The sequence below is a fragment of the Staurois parvus genome, unplaced genomic scaffold (genome assembly GCF_062004578.1).
Source record: "Staurois parvus isolate SC_StPar_1 unplaced genomic scaffold, SC_StPar_1.0 ptg001570l, whole genome shotgun sequence".
NCBI lineage: Eukaryota > Metazoa > Chordata > Amphibia > Anura > Ranidae > Staurois > Staurois parvus.
The window spans coordinates 323,376-329,375 of record NW_028319366.1 but is presented as its reverse complement, the minus strand read 5'-3'; positions in this window follow the sequence as shown (position 1 = coordinate 329,375).

Here is a 6,000-nt window from a genome sequence, read left to right as displayed (position 1 = left end):
AAAGTTGGGTTTTTGGAGCGCCAGGTATCTCAGGGGTGCAATTAGGCTTCACGTCAGACGCGTCCAGCTTCGGATGAAGAGCCTTCGAGTGCCTCTTCAGGCTCGCCTTCTCCGAGGAGTTCCATAAATCTAAAAAATATTACCGCCGCTCCCGTTGTCACTGATCTGCCCAGATAACCCCCCCTCTCCCCTCCCCCGCCTTATTAAATAAGACCCCGTAATCAACACAGCAAACCGAATATTAGCTGCACCTAATTACCACCTTATAAAAACGGATCTGCTACAGTTTGGTCCTTTTATGAGCCACATTAAAGTGTCACAGCAGTTACAGAGTCATTTTGTGCTAAGACGAGTTTTATGAGCGTTTCAAGTCGCCGAGGTTTCCATTCTCCAGCCTTTCCATGTTCGTTTTTTTTTTTTTTTTTTCCTTTTAGAAGGACATGCCCTGTTAGTTTGGCATTTGTCAGTAAACTGCCAGTCCCCGCGAAGGAAATGTTTCTGGTGGAGCCGAGGGGGCGAACAGGACGGTGATTGTGTTGGATGGGCAACCGAGAAAAAAAATTAATGAACTAATTGTAACTCGATCTAATTGATACTATTTACGACCCTGGCACAATAACCCTAAACCTAACAGACTTTAAATAGCTCCAAACTTTTATTTTGGAACGTTTTCTCAGGAGGAAAGGCAGATGTCATTTGCACCAAATTAAAGCAGAGCGATGGCCTCCCGTATTAAAAATAATATATGTGCCGCAGCACTTAATCATACGTGTATCTGCAATAATAGCTTTCTCCTGCAAAATCTTGCAAATGCTTGTTGATCCTGCCTAATGCAGATCCCTGTGATGGGGGTGGCTACTGTGCTGCACTGTTCCTGCATTTAGAGAAGAGTTGTCACCCTAATGTAGGCTGACAATTAGGGATGAAAAAGTAGCTTGTCAATCATTGCCTGGCCACACCTAGCCCCACCTACTGCTTTCTGCATTGACAGCACTGCCTCTATTGCTGAAATCCTCCCACTGTGAGCTGCAGTGCCTGGGAGGGGGAGCACATGAGACACAAGGAGGATTTGACTCAGTTGGTGGGAAGGGAGGGGTATAAAGGACGTTTATTGGTTACTGTAAGAAGCTCGTGCATCACATAGTGACCTGGATTTCCCACATGGAAAAAAATATATTTGAAATATATTTTTTAAATATTCTTCCCAAATATATTGCCATATATTTGAAATGCTACAATTTTGTCCATATTCAATATATATATATATATATATATATATATATTTATATATATATATTTATGTATATAAATACTGCATGTTGAAATGTTAAAAAATCTGCATAATATATTTAAAAAAAATATATATTTTTAAATATGTTTTTTTTAAATATATTTTTCAGATTTTTTTTTTACCATATAAAAAAGTAATTTCAACATATATATTTACATATATTTGTAAATGCATTCCAAAAATGTAGATTTGTATTTTTAAAGACATACAGTATATTTGAAATGTATTTTTAAAAATATTTTTTCATATATTTTGTAATAAAAACGCATTTCAACATGGATTGACAGCAATGCCTCTATGGCTGAAATTCTCCAGCTGTGAGCTGCAGTGCCTGGGAGGGGGAGCACATGAGACTCAAGGAGGATTTGGCTCAGTTGGTGGGAAGGGAGGGGTATAAAGGACGTTTATTGGTTACTGTAATTTTAAAATATTCTTCCCAAATATATTGCCATATATTTGAAATGCTACAATTTTGGCCATATTCAATATATTTCAATAAATACATATAAATATATATATATATATATCTGTATATATATATATATATATATATATATATACCGCATGTTGAAATGTTCAAAAATCTGAAGAATATATTTAGAAATATATATATTTTTAAAAATATATATATTTCTAAATATATTCTTCAGATTTTTTTTAACATATAAAAAAGTCATTTCAGCATATATTTTTACATATATTTGTAAATGCATTCCAAAAATGTAGATTTGTATTTTTAAAGACATACAGTATATATTGAAATATATTTTGAAATATATCGAATATGGTCAAAATTGTAGCATTTCAAATATATGGCAATATATTTGTGAAGAATATTTTTAAAATAAAATATTTTTCTTCCATGTGGGTTGGTACTAGTTTAGACTAGTAGGCGTCTAGTTTTACTTAAACTGTTTATCTTTGCACTTTACATCTTACTTTTTTGGGGGGGGGATTTTTTGGGGGGATTTTGAGTTTGTCCCCTTCTGTCTGCATAATACTTGTCATTTGTTGTTCTGTCTGCAACTTTTCTGATTGAATATTCTTTGATATAAGAATCTTGAGTTATTAAAAAAAAAAAGTCCACTAGGGAGATTCTTTCCAAGACAGGCAGTCACGGGAAACCTCTCTAACAACAACACACTTACCAACGCTCACCTTGTAAATCCTGCCCATGATTTGCATTTCGTCCACACACTTTCTTGGTGGGCACACTCAAATCATTCCCATTTTATAGGCTGGTCCAGCCCATCACACCTACTTGATGGGTTGTTCCTGCCCAGATCCCACCTCAAAATATTTGCAGACCACCCACTTGCAGCGCCGAGCCCCACATGCGCATGTGCAGTAACTGAAATCAGGTTGATGCTGTGATCAACATGGCCCAGGACACAGCATTGGTGGGAGCGAGGGGCCAAGAGGCGGCATTGTCCAGGGCTTGCTGTCCATGCTTTTCTGTCCTTTTAGAACCACTTGCATTTAATACAACCAGGTTGTCAGGTTACAAGAAAAACAAAATAAAAAATCCTTGCAATAGAAGAGGTATTATTCTCCCCACTGCAGCGCCCTGTGCCTACAACCCTCCCTGTGCTATAACCTCTGGAAGACTTTTCCAGAGTGTAAGCTTTTCTGTTGCAGAGACGGTGATTGGCTCAGTGCGTCCTGAGCAACACTATGGAATATGTCAGAGCTATATAAATGTATAATAATAATAATGTATGGCTATGGTGGGACATTAGAGTGTAAGCTCTTCTGTTGCAAAGATTGATGTGACTGACTCAGTGTTCTCTGTACAGCACTGCGGTATATGTCAGAGCTATATAAATGTATAATAATATTAATGTGTGCCTATGGTGGAACATTAGAGTGTAAGCTCCTCTGGTGCAGAGACTGATGTTACTGGCTCAGTGTTCTCTGTACAGCACTGCGGTATATGTCAGAGCTATATAAATGTATAATAATAGTGTGTGACTGTGGGGGGACATTAGAGTGTAAATTTTTGTTTATTAAAAATCTTACAAACAAACAACATCCTAAAAAAAACATATTTACATATATACAGAATAAAATATAAATATATATAATTAAACAAAAACAGCTTACTTCAGCAAAGAAAACAAACAGCTTTTTTTGCCGGAAAAAAAACAAAACAAAACCAGAGCTATATAAATGTATAATAATAATACTAATATGTGACTATGGTGGAACATTAGAGTGTAAGCTCCTGTGGTGCAGAGGCTGATGGGACTGGCTCAGTGTTCTCTGTACAGCACTGCGGTATATGTCAGAGCTATATACTGTAAATGTATTAAATTGATAATAGTGTGTGACTGTGGTGGGGACATTGGAGTGTAAATTTTTTGTTTATTAAAATCTTGCAAACAAAAAACATCATAAAAATCATATTTACATATATACAGAATAAAATATGTATAATTAAACAAAACCAGCTTACTTCAGCAAAACAATAACAAATCCTGACCGTCACCTAAACACCCCCTCAGGCTAAGAAACGAATAAACATTCATCCCATACATTCATCCCATACATTGATCCCATGCATGCAGCCTTTCTTCAGAAATCTGATGTTACAAAATCTAGGGGACGTGAAAGGACAGAAAGAGAAGCCACGCCCCCAGAGACGGACAGACAGCAGCTACGGGACCTGACATTCCTCCACGCCTTTGTCCCGGCTCCCGGCCGCCACCTGTTCTTCTCAAGACCCCGAATCTTCCCAACCAGCTCCTCTGGTGCAGAGACTGATATAAGTGACTCAGTGTTCTCCATACAGCACTGTGGAATATGTTAGCTCCTGTGACCATTTAGAAGGCTCTGAAGGGGAACAGGGGCAGAGCCAAATTTTGACTTGGCCAGGAAAAGTTGACATTTGTCACAAGCATTCACCCGGCTCACATGAATTCTGACTGTATTTAACTTAGTAAGTTGATTTCCTGTGATTGTCATCTCTACCTTGTGGCCATAATACTGTATTTTTCCTTACTGATGTGTTTCTGGAAAAATACTGCATTATGGCCGCTAGATGGAGCTGTAGATCAGAGGATATCAAAGTATTAAAGCGGAGTTCCACTTAAAAAAAAAAGAAAGTCAGCAGTTATAAAAACTGCAGCTGCTGGCTTTTGAAAAACAGACACTTATCTGTCCCTCGGTGCAGCAGTCTCTTCACCGCGGCTGGTTTCACCGACCATCTTCAATGTGGGCATCCGGCTGTGACAACTTGCAGCTTCACAGCCGGGTGCCCACTGCACATGTGCGAGAAGTGTTGCACTTTGTAAATGGCCCCGTAGTCTTCTGGGACCTGTCATGGGGGACAAAAGCTTAAAGCGGAACTTCCCTTTTTGGGTTTAAGCAAAAAAACTGTCAGAGTTTGCAGAGTCTGGGCAAATGCTTGTGACATTCATTAACAATTATTTTTTTAAATAGACTCCCTAGGGACACCATTGCAGTAAGCCCCCTTTGTTTCTTGTATTCAAAAAGTTTGAGTTCGCATTGGAAATTCATTATAGCTGACACAGTTTTTGGTTTGTTTTGGTGACTAGCGTTCATCATGAGACCTCGCCTCAACAGAACAAGTACACTTTAAGAAGATGGTGATAAATCTAGACTTTTAAATTCTTGAGACCAAAGCGTTGGGTGGAGTTGGCGAACGGTAACTTGTGAACTCTCCCACCAAGGACACCGCGGGGAGAAAATTTTCATCATGCCACGAAAGCGCTGAGACCCTCCAGAGGGTCAGGGCAGGGATGTGTTGTAAGTGGCACCGATTCCAGAGGAGGTCTGACCTCTCCAGCATACACATTGTCGAAATAACAAACCGGGTTTGTTATGCAGCGCATACATCAACACCGGGCCCCGGCCGTCCTGAGGAGCGCCGCTCGGCATGTGGTAGAACTATCACTGTTAATCTTCTATCGCCTATTTATTCAGTCAGGCTCCTCGGCCCATGCACTAATCCAGCCGGTTCATCATTTCAGATCCTTTGTTTGAAAATAAATTGCACTGCGTAAACAGCTGATCGGGAACGCCTAGAGATTAGCCTATCGTGGCAGGGAGGGGACCCTACACTTAAATGCATCTGAAACCGGTTCTCGGAGTAATTCAAAGAGTTTTTGATGGTTTAGACATCGGAATTGGAACGGTTTGAACTTAAATCCAAAACTTGAGGAATACACGGAAGAGTTAAAAAAAGAGTTGAAATAAATGAATCCATGAGAAGGTTTTACACAATGGAGAGGCTCTCTTCCTTCTTTTCCCTTACATGATAACAACATATGGGGATGATCTGTTGCAGTCTATTGGCAGTACCTCTGGATACTATCGAGGTTGCTATAGGAGCACCCCTATCATTGGGCAATAAAACATAATTGCTCTGTGACCAAGGGCGGACTGACAACTCATGGGGCCCCCAGGCAATAGGGGATCATGGGGCCCCTGTGCCTTTGCCCAAACTCAAAAAAGCCTATGAAAAAGGTACCAGGGGCATCCCATGGGGCCCCCTACTGACCCCGGGCCCTCGGGCAGTGCCCGAGTTTCCAAATGGTCAGTCCACCCCTGTCTGTGACCATTCTTACTATTAGATGGTCAATGCACACGGGTAAGCGTACATCCCATAACCACTTTTTGGGTGGAGGTGTTGGTCACTGACACTTTATTTTAGTTGGATGCAGGGGCGGACTGACAACTCATGGGGC